The sequence below is a fragment of the Cavia porcellus genome, unplaced genomic scaffold (genome assembly GCF_034190915.1).
Source record: "Cavia porcellus strain 051 isolate PalLab524CR breed Dunkin Hartley unplaced genomic scaffold, mCavPor4.1 scaffold_16, whole genome shotgun sequence".
NCBI classification, from domain to species: domain Eukaryota; kingdom Metazoa; phylum Chordata; class Mammalia; order Rodentia; family Caviidae; genus Cavia; species Cavia porcellus.
This window is the reverse complement of record NW_026947499.1, coordinates 13632579-13646339: the sequence shown is the minus strand read 5'-3', so window position 1 is coordinate 13646339 and position 13761 is coordinate 13632579. Positions and strand designations below refer to the sequence as shown.

General features: G+C 51.6%; 1 long non-coding RNA gene across 1 annotated transcript; it reads right to left on the bottom strand.

Annotated features, from left to right (window-relative positions):
• Nucleotides 1-3924: 3924 nt before the first annotated feature.
• Nucleotides 3925-13397, bottom strand: LOC106025248 (uncharacterized). The gene is made up of 3 exons (XR_001198849.3): nucleotides 13204-13397; nucleotides 7091-7445; nucleotides 3925-5273 (listed from the first exon to the last, which is right to left on the bottom strand). It is a non-coding gene; the product is annotated as an uncharacterized LOC106025248 (long non-coding RNA).
• Nucleotides 13398-13761: the final 364 nt, after the last annotated feature.

The window sequence follows — 13761 nt, the reverse complement described above, 5'->3', positions numbered from 1 at the left end:
ACCTGTGTGTACCTCTGACCCAGCGTCCTGGGGGTGACCAGGGGCTGAGCTAGGCTCTGCAGCACAGGCGGGATGCAGGTGGGGTGCCTGGTAAGGCACTGTCACACCCCGTTTCCCCCTTCCTCTCCTGTCTGTGGACATCTGTGCTGATTCAGGGCAGCAGCAACCTGTGGATACCGATGGGGTTGCCCTGGGGCAGGTACACAGACATCCAAGTTGTAGCTCAGAAGCCAGCACACACGTGCGGCACATGCGTGGAGAGTGAGCGCGTGTACACACACACACACACACACACACACACACACACACACACACACACAGCAGGTCTATTCTAGGCACGCTCATTAGCAGCTCACTTTAATCATCCTTCACGCTTGCCTCTCAAATACCAAGTACTTTGCTGTGTGCTGTCTATGAACAACGCCAAAAATAGTTCTGGGAAGAGAAACTCAGGAGTCTGGCCGGCTGCGAGCTGATTAGAGCGAAGCCTCCTGGATCCCGTCGCTCACTCGGGCGGCTGTGACCCATCAGCCTGCAGGGCTCCGGCCGGCCTGCTCGGGGTGGAAAAGCCAGAGACGCTCGGTCCTTTGGCGGGATGTATCTGTCTGGGTGCGACACTGCGCTGTCTCTCCTGCCGTCCCCTCACCCCACCCGGGAGGCAGCAGTTCGGTTCTTACAGCTGTAATAGGCACGGTTTAAAGAGTGGCGTGGGGGCTGGGGATTTAGCTCAGCGGCATAAGCACCTGCCTTGCAAGCAGGCAGTCGTGAGTTCGATCCCCGGTACCGATAAAAACGAAAAAGACCAAAAATAAATAAATAAATGAATAAATAAAGAGTGGCGTGGATGTCTGAGAAAAGAGAGGTCAACAGGCTTTCTGCCACCTGCCTCCTCTCCTTCTGCGTCCCCAAGTACCTGGTGCTGGTTGCTGGTTTGATTTATTCATCACGACAAGGACAGGAGAAAAAAAAAACTGATAAGAGCATGCAGTCCTCTCCTCACCCGACCCTCACAAGAGGAACACCCAGCATCCTGTAGGAGAGGCTTGAATGGTGACTCCCCCCTCCAAAAAACCCCCAATATCCATGTGTAGAACCTGGGGGTGTCATCTTCCTTGGGGGTCTTTGAGGATACAATTAAAGCCTTTCAGCTGAGATCATCCCAGATTATTTGGCTGGGTCCTAAATCCATTAAATGTCTTGGCAAGGGTTTGGGGAGCTTCTTGGTGGTAGGATGTTTGTCTGGTATGCGTGAGCCCTGGGTTCCATCCCCAGCACCACAGGGAAAAAGCTAGCCAGGGAAGGCCACAGGTCACAGAGACGGGACCACAGCAATGCATGACAGCCCAGGCAAAGCTGGAGACAACCTGGCCTGAACTCTCCAATAGCAAAGCCCTGGTGTCGTCTTGATGTTGGATTCTGGCCTCTAGAACTGTGCGTGCCCGGTAGAGTGGCACACATCTCTGTAACCCCAGCACTTGGGAGGCTGAGGCAGGAGGATCACGGTGAGTTCCAAGCCAGCCTCAAAGGAAAAACAAAGAACCGTGGGAGAATAGAGTTTTGCCGTTTTAAGCCCACAAGCATGTGGTAATTTATTATGTATTATGGAGGGCCTGGGACAGTAGTACTTTTTATTGCATCAATAGAAAGTGAACCAAGTGAAAAAAAAGTTAGAGAAATGATCAAGATCTGGGTGATAATAATGACAATAACAATAATAATCAGGAGTCAGTTACGGAGCACTTACCATGTGCCAGGTGCCTTTCCACGTTAGAGACCCAACTACATGTGAACCCAGCCCCGGCCCCTGTGCCTCAAGAGCCACCTGGCACTGCTGCGTGAGCAGAAGTTAGGTCTGTGAGGTGAAAGAGAGGAGAGGCAGGAGAAGTTGAGATTTGGGCACCAGCGTCCATGGAGGTGAGATATAAATACTCAAAGGCTGCTTCTGGTTGTTTGTTTTGTTTCTAAGACAACCTGGGTTCATATCTCTGTCTCCAAAATGATTCTCCTGCCTCAGCCTCCCAAGTAGCTGAAACTATAGATGTGTACCATTGTGCTCAGCCTAAAAGTCTATATTGGGGCCAAGGATGTAGCTTAGTGGCACAGCACCTGTATGGTAAGAGCAGGGTCCTGAGTTCGAGTCCTGGTACCCACCCAAGTCAATATTATACATAGAATTCACTTGTGTGTCTGTGTGTGTCCCTTGAGAAATTTGGTAAAGATTTAAATTGCTCTCCAAGCTGTTTAATTTTTGACACAACACTGTCAGTACTGCCTGGAACATGCGGTCCCCAACTGTTACGTGGGTTACTTTCCTGTGAGTTTGACATTCACCCCTTGATCTTATCTGCTGAAACCTGTGTCAGGACAGAGCTGCTGCAGATAGATCCTCACCAGGCCCCGCCTTGTGGGACTTGGCTCATGAGGTCCCGGGTCCTGCCTTGAGCTGGGACATCATTCCGTGGGTCCTGGGAGTTTTCATGTCAGAGAGCAGAGCTGAAAGAAAGCCAGGAAAGTCCAGTGTCCACAGGCTTCTGACCCTTCCAGAGTGAGCTTTCACTCTGACCTTTACCAGGCTATTGTCTAGATAAATAAGCTGATCATTCGAGACCTCTGATGACCAACAAGTCCACACTCAGGTAACACAATTAGATTGCAATTTTTTCCCTCTAAACTTATTTGGGGGAGGGAGGTAATAGGACATGGAGTGTGTTGTGAGATTGGCTGGTATTCCTCAGACTTATGATCATTTCTACCTTTGCTGATCCTAACCGTAAAGTTAGTCCCTGACTTTCAGAAAATTTTTGTCTTGATTACATGGACAAAACTAAATTCTATGCAGCTTTGAGACCGCCAGGGATTTAAACCTGATGTATTAGTGTGACTGTACAGCCAGGTAGAACTCCAAAGGTGAACACGAAATATTGATCACCTTTGCGTTGCTGGGACACCCCCAACTTAAAGGAGAGATTTATTTTGGCTCACGGCTTCAGGGCGGCCAGTCCATGGTTGGCTGGATCCAAGTTAGGAGCATCATGGCAGAAGGGTGTGGCACAGGAAACCTGCTCACTTGGTGGCAGCCATGAAGCAGACAGTAAGATGGACCAACTATAGAGCCAAGTTTATGTCCTCAGGACTGACCTGGACACTCCCAGAAGTGTGCTTTACTAATCTCCCAGGTGTCTGTCAAGCCAGTCAAGTTGACAAGACCATCACAATGGCGCGGTCAGAAATAACCCCCAGACCTCCATAGAGAGATAGTGAGCTGGAGGCTGAGGGACGTTTTTTCAGTCAGTCCAACACGTGGGGTTTCCCCAGTGTTGCAGAAGGTTGTCACTTGTTCAGTTGTGAATCAGACCGATTTTAGAGGCCGTGTGACAGTCATGTCACTTAACCCCAGGAAATCTGTCCTGAGGCCCCTAGGGGATGCCTGAAACATCTGATAGCCCCCAAACCTGTCTATACTAGTGTTTTCCTGAACCTACACACCTATGATAAGGCTTCCTATATGGATTAGGCACCGTGAGAGATTAACTATAATGACAAATGACAGCATGGGACGGTTACAAGAAAATAAGAGTTTGAAAAACTTACGAACGTTTTATTTCTGGCATTTTCCATAAGATGTTTTCAGATCACAGTCGATGGCCAGCAACCGATGACATGGAAAAGAGTGGGGAGGAGACTTGTGTGTGTGAAAATGACATTATTTAAGCACTACACACGTGCTTGGGACTGCAGGGTGCCGGGGAACCACAGATGCCCGAGAGGATCCCAAATCCAGCTGTGCGAAGAACGTCACTTACATTTATTAATACCATCTATTCTTTCATTATTATGTTATTATCCTCATTATTCTACGGAGTCCCCATTATTGAATTTGCACAACATAATTGCATAAGTTATAGGACTACATCATAGCGCAAATTTTTCTTGCATTTCTCTTTTATTTACTTATTTCTTACTGATTGATTCATTGATTGACTGATGGCAAGGCTGTGCCCCACCCCGGACTCTCCCCTCCAAATAATTGCCTTTAAACACGGAAGTTCTGCCCTCATGGCTGCGGGGGCTGGGGCAGGGAAATCAGCAGTTATGGTCACCGACCCTTTCTCAGAATCGAAGCTGGCCAGCGTCCAGCCCTGGAGGGCTCTCCCCAGGGATCACGGCCTCCTAGCCAAGTTGGGTCTTGTCCACAGTGATCTGGAAGCCAATTTTCCTGAATCAGTCACAACGTTGTCTCATAGTTGGTGGATTTCCTCAAAAACGCATCCTCTCTTGGTCTGCGTGCCTAGCCGTTGTGGGCACTCTGCGTTGGCGGTACTTCAGGGTGCGTGGCATTTCTCAAAGTGAACTCTGGGGAATGCCCCCAGTGGTAGGGCGTTCTGTGGAAAATAATTTCCTGGGCAGAAGTTTGGAAACCACGTTGGTGGCATCTAAGGGAAAATGAGGGAGTGCTGGGGTGAAGATTTTAAACTGCCCTGGCATCGCCTGGCCTTTTTAACGTTGCAAAGTACCCAGAGGCTGCAGGATCTCCCAGGATGCCACGGAAATCTGGGAGAAGGCAATGGGCAAAACTGTGGCCTACAGCGGCCTTTGGAGAAAGTGAACTTCTTTAGTTCCTGTCCACTTGGCATATATTTGAGCTTAAATATCCAATAAACCAGCAGTGCAGAAGACCAGGTACCCCTGCTACCAAACATTCCTAGAGCAGGTTGAAAATCACACCATTTATGTTCACCTAGAACCTCAGAACATCATCTTACTAGAAAATGGGGTCCCCGTGGTGCTATTAAGATAAAGATCAAGATGAGATCATCCTGGATTAGAGCAGAGCTTTAATCCAATGACAAGTGTCCTCCTAAAAGACAGAAAAGGACAGAGACACACAGAGCGAGCGGCCAGGTGAAGCAGGACGGAAGGGCTGGGAGCGGAGCTTGGTGGGAAGGTGTTTGCCTAGCACTCGTGAGGCTCTGGGTCCCAACCCCAGCGTGGAAAAAAGAAAAAGAAATGGGCATCTGGCAGCCACAAAGAAACACCAGAAAGAAAGAAGCCGAGAGCCCTCACAGGGAGTGTGGCCCTCTGGCACCTTGAATTCAGACTTCTGGACTCGGATCTTCGGGAGAATCAAGTTGTGTTGGTTCAAGCCCGGAGCCGGGGTTATTGGTTGCAGTGGTCCTGATGCAGAGTCTGATCACCCGCCATGCTCCGTCACCCTCGGGCAGGACACGGGTTATCCACGCAGATGGAGACTCTGAATGACACCTCCTGCCTCCCTGTGGACCAAGATACAATACAGCCACGGTCTTGAGAAGTGCTGAGTTTTACGGCAGGGCAGGGATGGATGATTAACTAGGGTCAGGCACAGCGTGGAACCGGGGAGAGCCTGCAAGGGTGGGAGGAGGTTCAGTGCCAGAGCCGGAGGCTCTGGGCAGGAAGGGCAGGGGAAGCCCGTCCACTGCCCCCGGGAGATCCACTAAGAAAGAAAGGACAGTCAAGGGCAGTTCCTGGGAAACAGTGATTTGATCAGAGGCTGCAGGGCTGCAGGGAGCTGCCGGGACTGGGCTTCGAGGAGCTCGACAGGCTTCCTCTGTCTGGGTTTCACTTCTCATCCTGCCAGAGCTCAAGTGCTGAGCTCTGGGCCTGCGATGACTGGCTCTGCTGCTTTCTACCTCTGTTTTCCCGTCCAGAAAATGGACATAGCAGTATCAGTTGCTGCTGCAAATGCAGAGAGGATGCTATGCACTGACACACGGCAGGTGCTTTGCCCAGCTGCTGGCCCGTCGTGTGCATCTGCGGTGTTAGAACATGTCAGTGTCCCTAGTACTGCTGTGCTGAGGACTTGTGCTCCTACCGAGTGAGCAGCTTTAACGTATGTTCCAGATGTGTAGCTGTGTACTTTACCCATGATTTTGATTCTTATAGCCTAGTACTATGGGGGAGGGAGTTATAAGCATGATTGGTTTCTCAATGAGGAAACTGAGGTTAGGGAGAACAGAGCATTTTCTTGCAGCCAACAGAGGGCAGAGGCAGGATTTAAACCCAAGCCTAACCACTGCTAGAGCGCAGGTTTCTTATTCCTGAAGCTGGGAGTTCATGGGGTGATTTTATGTGCTACACACAGGTGTACTTTGGGAGGCTGAGGCAGGAGAGTTACAGGTTCAGTCTCATCCTAAGCAACTTAGTGACTTAGCATGAAACTGTCTCAGAATAAATAAGAGGCTGGGGACATCGTTTAGAGATAAGGCCCTCAGTTCATTCTCTAGTCCTGTGGGAAAAAGAAAGGAAAAAAGAAAAGCATGCAGGAACGAAGAGGAAAAAATTTCCTTTAATACTTATTTTCTTGTGTATTAGAAAAATGCAGGTTTTCTATTTAAAGTAACGATGTAAATTCTTCTTTCAAAATAAACTCATATAGAAATACTATTCTTATTTGCAATAGCCAAAATATGATAACAGATTAAGCATCCATCAATGCATAGAGAAGCAAATTGTGGTCTCTCCATACAGTAGAAGATATTCGACCACCGAAGGAGGTTCTGATACAGGCTAAAACACAGATGAGCCTCAGAAACATTAAATGAAAGAAGTCAGGCCCAAAATGATAAGTGTTGCATGGTTGCACTTACATGAAATATGCAGCTTAGACAAACCCACAGAGGTACAGAGCAGCTTGGCGGCAGCCAGAGGTTGAGGGGAAGGAACTGGAGAGTGGCTTCTTAACGCTCATGGAGTTTTATTTTGGGGTGAGGAACATATTTCAGAGCTAGATCCGGTAGTTGCATGATATCGGGAATGTAGGAAATGCTCCTGAATTGTTCATTTAAAAGCATTAAGGTTAAGACATGCCCATACAAAAATCAAGCTTGAAAAAACGAATGTAATTTAGTGCTTAAGAAATACTTGTTGAGCTCAGCTTAGCCCCGATCAGCCCGGCTTAGTTACTTGAGTTCAGGCGAGCTGAGGCTATGGAAGGCTGTCCGGCTGGGCTGGAGGCCAGCCAACGGGAAGATGTTGAGAGTCTCGCTAATTCAATAAGCTCCGAGAGGTAGCCTGAGTCACGAGGTCGCGCTCCTCTGCTTTCCTGACTTACCTGTGCCTACTGCCACCTTCGGATCTCGCCCTCCAGGCCTCTAGGTAATAGAGTCCACCTCCCCTCGGGTCCCTGAGTGTGTTTGTTGGAGGCCTCAGCCAACAGGGCAGAGGCGGGAAGAAGCACAGCCTAAGAACTGGCCAGATAAAAAGTCTCAGGGAAGGGAAAGGACTGGGTGGAGGAAGCAGAGAACTTTCTGTCTGTCCCGGTCACCGCCGACACCTCCCTGTCCAGATCACCCCTGTGTGTCTGGTGGGAGAGCTGCAGGAAGACCAAGAGCTCGTTCACTGGAGGCTGATTGCTTGCGTTTGAACTTGGCTGGGAACCTCAGCCAAATCCATTCATCTCACTGCACCTGTAAAATGGAGATAATCATAGTGTCTACTGTGCGGGCTTGCTGGAAAACTCAGAGAAACAATACACGGCAAGCACTCGGTGCGCAGCTCTCAGCCTGCAGAAAGCTGTTTGAAGTAGGCTGCTGGCTGGGCTGGCGGGGCCTGGTGCACCCAGATCAGCTCTGCAGAAGCGGCCTGCCCCGGGAGGGAGGACAGGAGGATGGAGCAGTTGTTTGTAAACATCCTCCTGAACCGAAGCACATGGTGATGTAAGCTCTGGCTGCAGGAGCCAGCATCGGGAAGGGAAGCAACTATCCGTCTCCATCCTGGCAGGGTGTTAACTACCCCGTGAGTCCCCAGCTCTGGGGAACCCAGAGACCAGAAGAAAACTGCAAAGATCCACCTTCCGGCTGTGCTCTGGAAAGCTGCTCTCCTGCGGATGGTGTGCAGTCCTGGCTGAGGGATCAGGAAGGTGAGGCAGGGTGTGTGTGGGGTCCCTGCCCTCACCTTGTACAAGTCCCCGGGCAGGAAGTGGGAACTGGGTCTGGGGTGGGGAGTGTCTCAGACTTGCTCTGCAGCATGCTGCTAGGCGGTGTGTTCCCACACAAATCTCTAATCTCCCAAAATATAAACAATATGGGCATGGTGCTGCATGCCTATAATCCCAGCACTCAGGAGGCTGAGGCAGGAGAAACACCCTGGAGTTCGACGACAGCCTGGGCTCTAGAGCGAGCTCAAGGCCAGCCAGCATCACATAGCAACACCTTGTCTCAAAATAAAATAAAATAAAAATTTCAAATTGTTTTAAAAAGCAAAAGATCTGGGGAGCTCTTTGTTAAAAGCATACCAGAGAGCCAGGGTACAAACAGGCATAAGACTTGCTGGGCGGTTGAAGTACACAGGAGGGCAGAGATATGGCCTGGTTTCCAGCCTGCAACTCCTCCCAAGATGCCCATTTTGGAAAATACCAACTGGACGTATTCACTGTCCAGTGGTGGGCGAGCAGTGCATGGTGGAGCACGTGGGGTCCCAAGGTGGTCTCAAGCAGTAAGAAAGGGCTACAGCTGAGAGCTGGTTCGATAGGAGCTCAGGACTCCAGGTCTTTCCCCCAGCTGGTCCCCTTCCTCCTTCCTCTGGTAAGGGCACCCTGACTTTCTTTGGGGAACCACTCACCCCTGCTCTGTGGGGTTCAGCTAGGCTTAGGCAGCAACTACAGCCTGGACTGACTCAGCTTCCTCTGCTCCGCTGGCCTTGAGGGCCTGGATGCAACCACACCTGAAGCTTACTACCTCTTGCTTACAATGAAATAATCTGAGACATTGTCTATCTGGCATAAGTCCCCTGATGTTAGGGTTCGTCACTTTTCGTGGAAGCCGCGTGATTAATACACAGGGCCAAGTTATTTAACCTGCTTAAGTGTCCGTTTTCCCACTAAGCCAGGATCTCTAAAGACCTCTGACCCTTACCTTTCAGCAGATCTATAAGCACCTGATCACACAGCAGCGGCGAGACATTAGCACCAGAGGTGTCTAGAAGATTTGTTAGTTTTAAGGAAAACAGAAAACAAGGAGTAGCTAACATGAGTCCACTTTATTCCCTAAATGAGAAGAAAAGGGTGTGACAGAAAATAGAATTCATTACAAGGGAGAACGGAGGAAGGAGGCGGCGGCCACGTACACGCCAAAGAACACCGGGGGGTGGCGTCCAAGCAGGGTCCCTGTGATGGATTTTTCAGTGAGACCCGAGGAGTCTACAGCAGCTGCTGTCCTAACAGTCCTGCAGTGAGGCGAGGTCAGAAGGAAGCCCCAAGCTCAGCAGGTCCCCAGGTCCTCAAGCTCGGGACAGCGGAAGACTTGTCCTTGGAGGAGAAGGACTGGGGGCCCAGATGCTGCCCGCGTGGCCAGATTGTCCCTGAGGAGCCAGCCAGACAGGCAGGCAGATGGGGGGGCAGGCGGGGAAGACTGCTGGGGACTGCCCTCCGGGAAGGCCATTGTCATCTGCTCAGGAACCCTTGAAACCAAAAGCCCCGCGTGCCTTCTCCTTGTCACAGCTGCGGTGCATAAACACCTCGGGGCGGGCTGGGGGAATTTCCCACGGAATTTTTCTCAACCACTCAAATGTTTCATTTCCCATTGTCTGCAGCCCCTCAACTGTCAAAGCAGTGACAGGCACAGCCGCTCCCCCAGGACCAGATGCACACCTTCGCTCTGCTTCCTCCTCTCCATGCTGGGAAGCTGGTATCGGAGGGACACAGCTCGGCCAGGGAATAAGGTCTGTTAGGCAACTAGTGAGGCAGAGCAGCGGAGGGAATATGGGCTGGACCCAGCCCACGCTGCTGGGGACACAGCTCTGTGCAGTCGGGCTTGGTGTTATTCTAATCTCAGCGATGAGTACGGCATCTATCCTTTGGTACAGCGAAAGCACTTAACCAGCATACACAATGCAGCATTGACGTTTCACTTAAAATGAGCTGGGCAGTGGTGATGCATGCCTATAATCCCAGCACTCTGGGAGGCTGAGGCAGGAAGGTTGCAAATGAGAGCCCAGCCAGGGGACAATTTAGTGACTTATCGAGACCCTGTCTCGAAAAACTAACAGAAAATAAAATTAAATAAAACATGAACTTAATTTTTTCCTGATCGTGTTTTAATAGAATTTTTCAATTTGTATTCTGTACACCAGTGTTCAGAAAAGCTAATCAATCATGATGATTGATTGATTGATGGCTGATTGAAATGTACCTCCTTCAAGACAAACATTCATGGGAGATTTTGGAGACCCACATCCAAATGGGGCATAGCTGTCTGCATAGGAGCTTGTGGTCTAGAGAAGGCAAAGCCTACCAGGCAACACAGCCTGTGAGAGGAAGCGGGAGTCACTTCCAAGGGCGCTGATCTCAGCAGGCAGCAGGGGTGGCCAGGCAGACACGCTCGTGGCCTGTCACCGGTTCGCAAGGATGGCCACAGGCACAGCCTGTTTTGTGAGGACCCGAAATAGAGAAGATGCTTGCAAACATCCACCAGCCAGAGCCCAGGCCCTGCAGAACAAGCTGCTGTCCTGATGAGTTCAGCTATGTGGCCACGCGGCCATCAAAGCCACAGATACTTCCTGGACACCCAGGCTATGCTGAGCAGTGTCTAGGTAATGGGAATCACACAGGTGAATGAAATCAACTTGCTTCCTTGCCTGGGGAAAGCTTGGCATAGCAGGGGAGACAGCCCGTCAACAAACGCACATGTGAAATAATAGAGTCATACAGCACCAGCACAAACAAATACACACAGGAGAATCTGCCCGCCCCTGTTAACGGAGACACTTGGTAGCAAATGCTGGCAGCAGGGAGGGCACATTTGGGGCGGCACTGTGCTCAGCAGAACCCTCACGACCAACCGGAACGCCTGTCAGAAGAATGTCAGACAGCAGCCACGACTTCCTCTTCACCTCGGTCCCTGCCAGCAGCACGAGGGAAGCAGTTCAGCATTCTCAGGGGAGGATCCGAGGCTTTGGGGACAGGTCACATGGCTAGAAAGGCCACACTGCTAGTGTCTATTTTTACAAGGCCAGAAACGGAAGCAAAACAAGGTGGGGGGGGGGTGTCCACTTTATTTTCCCAAGCACAGTATGTGTCGCTGCAGAGGAAACGCATTTTCCAAAATCCCACTAGGAAGGAAAATAAATCATTTGAATACTGCCATGTCTCCGAAAGCACAGATTGGGGCAGATTTTTAAATTTTACGTGTCTGTTTTTGCAGTCCTAGGGATTGAACCCAGGGCCTTCACCCTGAGCTGCATCTCCAGGCCTTTTGTGTTTCTCATTTTGAGACAGGATTTCACTAAATCTCAAAGTTATCCACGCTAGGGGCTAGGGATTTAGCTCAGCGGCATAAGCGCCTGCCTTGCAAGCAGGCAGTTGTGAGTTCGATCCCTGGTACTGATAAAAACGAAAAAGACAAAAAAAAAAAAAAAAAAAGTTATCCACGCTGGGCTCAAACTCACAGTCTTCCTGCCTCAGTTTCTCAGAGTGCATGGATTACAGGCATGTACCACCATGCCCGGTTTAAGGGAGATTTTAATAACACAGGGCATGAATTGCAGTTCACATCCCTTCCAAAGGAACCCCTTTCTCAAGTCATAGGAAGTAACATTCATCCACACCTCTGATATTCCAGACATCCATATTTGTAAGAAAGATGGGAAAGATCCTAAAACCTATTCCTAAGGGAAGCTGTTCAATTCCCATTTTTCAGATGAGGAGACTGAGTCACTGACACATGGTATTAGCCAGAAGCAGAATCTGAATTCTGATGCCGCTGATTGCAGGACCTGGACAGCTTTGGATGGAACAGCTGTGTCCCCAGGGGGGTCTTGAGGAGTCCTGGCAGCTGGATGCTGGAAGAGGCGGCTTTGAGATAGGACTCAGGGCCGGAGGGTGCAATGCTGCCCTCCAGGGGCCCAGCCAACCCACATTTTAACAGGGTGGCATCCGTGACAGAAACCCTTGTCCACCTCCTGCACGGGCCTTGGTAACACAATAAATAAAGCCTCCGAGTAACTGACCTGAGCCAGGCAGTAAATGATGGCACTGTCAGTCCCACACGACTGTTGAAACAAACACAGACTGTAATCATCGTGCTGTACCGGGAGAAAGACATTTGGCAAATGAGATTCCATTTTCACATTGGTTTGTGCTGAGCATATAAATTTCCTGCGGGCCGGCCAGCGTTGGGGATGTGTAATTGATTGCCCGCATTATAATAAACAAGCCGTGACAGGTAATCATTCATCATATTCTGGCGAACGTTCCAGCACACTAGAAGACTGGGGAAGAGAGGGAACGCAGAGGGGCCAGGAGAAAAGAGAGAAGAGACAGGAGAGGGGAGGAGCCTGGGGGAGGGGTGAGGAGGGGAGAGGAGGGGAGGAGGGAGGGGAGGGGAGAGGAGGGGAGGAGGGAAGGGAGGGGAGAGGAGGGGCCCGGGAAGATCCAGCATTCCCCACGGACCGAAAGCCAGCGAAGGGGCAGCAGAGGGAATCCGCAGAGCGGTCTTGGGAAAGTGAAAGCAATTACTGTAATTCTTTTGATTATCTAATTTGTTCTCTCTGGCCTTCCTCGGGCGCCCCTCCTCCCTCGCACCCCTCTCCAGCATAGCAGCCCCCCACGGGCCCTGGCACGGCTGCAGGAGGCTGGCTGCCTCCGGGATCCAGGACAGGAAGGGGCGTGGGGGAGGGGCGGTTGTAATCGGAGTAGATGCACGGGGAGAGCCGTGTGTGCGTGTGTGTGTGTGTGTGTGTGTGCGCGCGTGTGTGTGTGTGTGTGTGTGTGTGTGTGTGTGTGCGCGTGTGTGTGTGTGCACGCGCGCACGAGCGCAGGGCAGCCTTGCTTTTGCACTAGGGTGCGTCCAATCAGAGGGATACCGACCAGTCTCTTTAAATTCATAAAAGAAAATGCAAGGAGTGTTTGAAAAACAAGTGAAAAGTTCCTTTTATTGGAGGAAAGGATGGCATCCAAGTTGGCATCAGCGCGGGTCCCCCGGCCAGTCCGCAGGCGCCGGCGTCCCTCCCCGCCCCTCCCCCTCCCCTCCCCCTCCGCCCCGCCCCCACCGCCGCAGCCCCGGCCTCCCTCCCTCCCTCCCTCCCTCTCCGCCCCCGGCCCGGGCTGGGGGTCACACAGGAGCGGAGGGAAGGACCCCCTCCAGGCGCTCCCACGTAGGCAGACACAGGGCGGAAGCCCAGCGGCGATGAGGGACAGAAAGCCAGCTCGCGCCCTGAACAAGTACTTACATTATGCAAAAGCCAAGGCCTCGGCGAGGGGCGGCCGGGCGGCGGGAGGAGGGTTTGTCTCGGGTTAGTTCCCAGCCTCACCTGCCAGTTTCCGACCGGCCCCTCCCACCGTCGGCGCCCCCTCGTCTGCTCCCCGGCTCAGCGCAGGTGGGCGCCTCCAACCCCGAGCCCCGCGCCAACACCGGGGGCGTGACAGGGGCGGGGCTTCTCTGGGGGCGTGGCCCATGAGGGCGTGGCCCGCCGGAGGGGGCGGGGGCAATTACGGAAGAGAAGCCAGTGGTAGAGGCCCGATTTGGTTTGGTTTTGTGTTGAAGCTTAGCTTTTAACACCTACCATCTATCACCTTCACAGTGTCTGTGAAGCCAGGCTTCGGAGGATTTCCCAAAGCACCTGCCTTCTAAAAGAAGCATCATCAACCCCAGCGTGGGTGCTGCCTTCCTTGGGCGGGGTGCTAGCCTGGAAGGATGCTGGGTTCTTTTGAGCCCCCCAAGGAGGAGGTAGCCAGGGCAGGTGCTGCTGGCCTCCTGTGCCTGCCTCTTTCCAGCGCCTGTGAGTCCT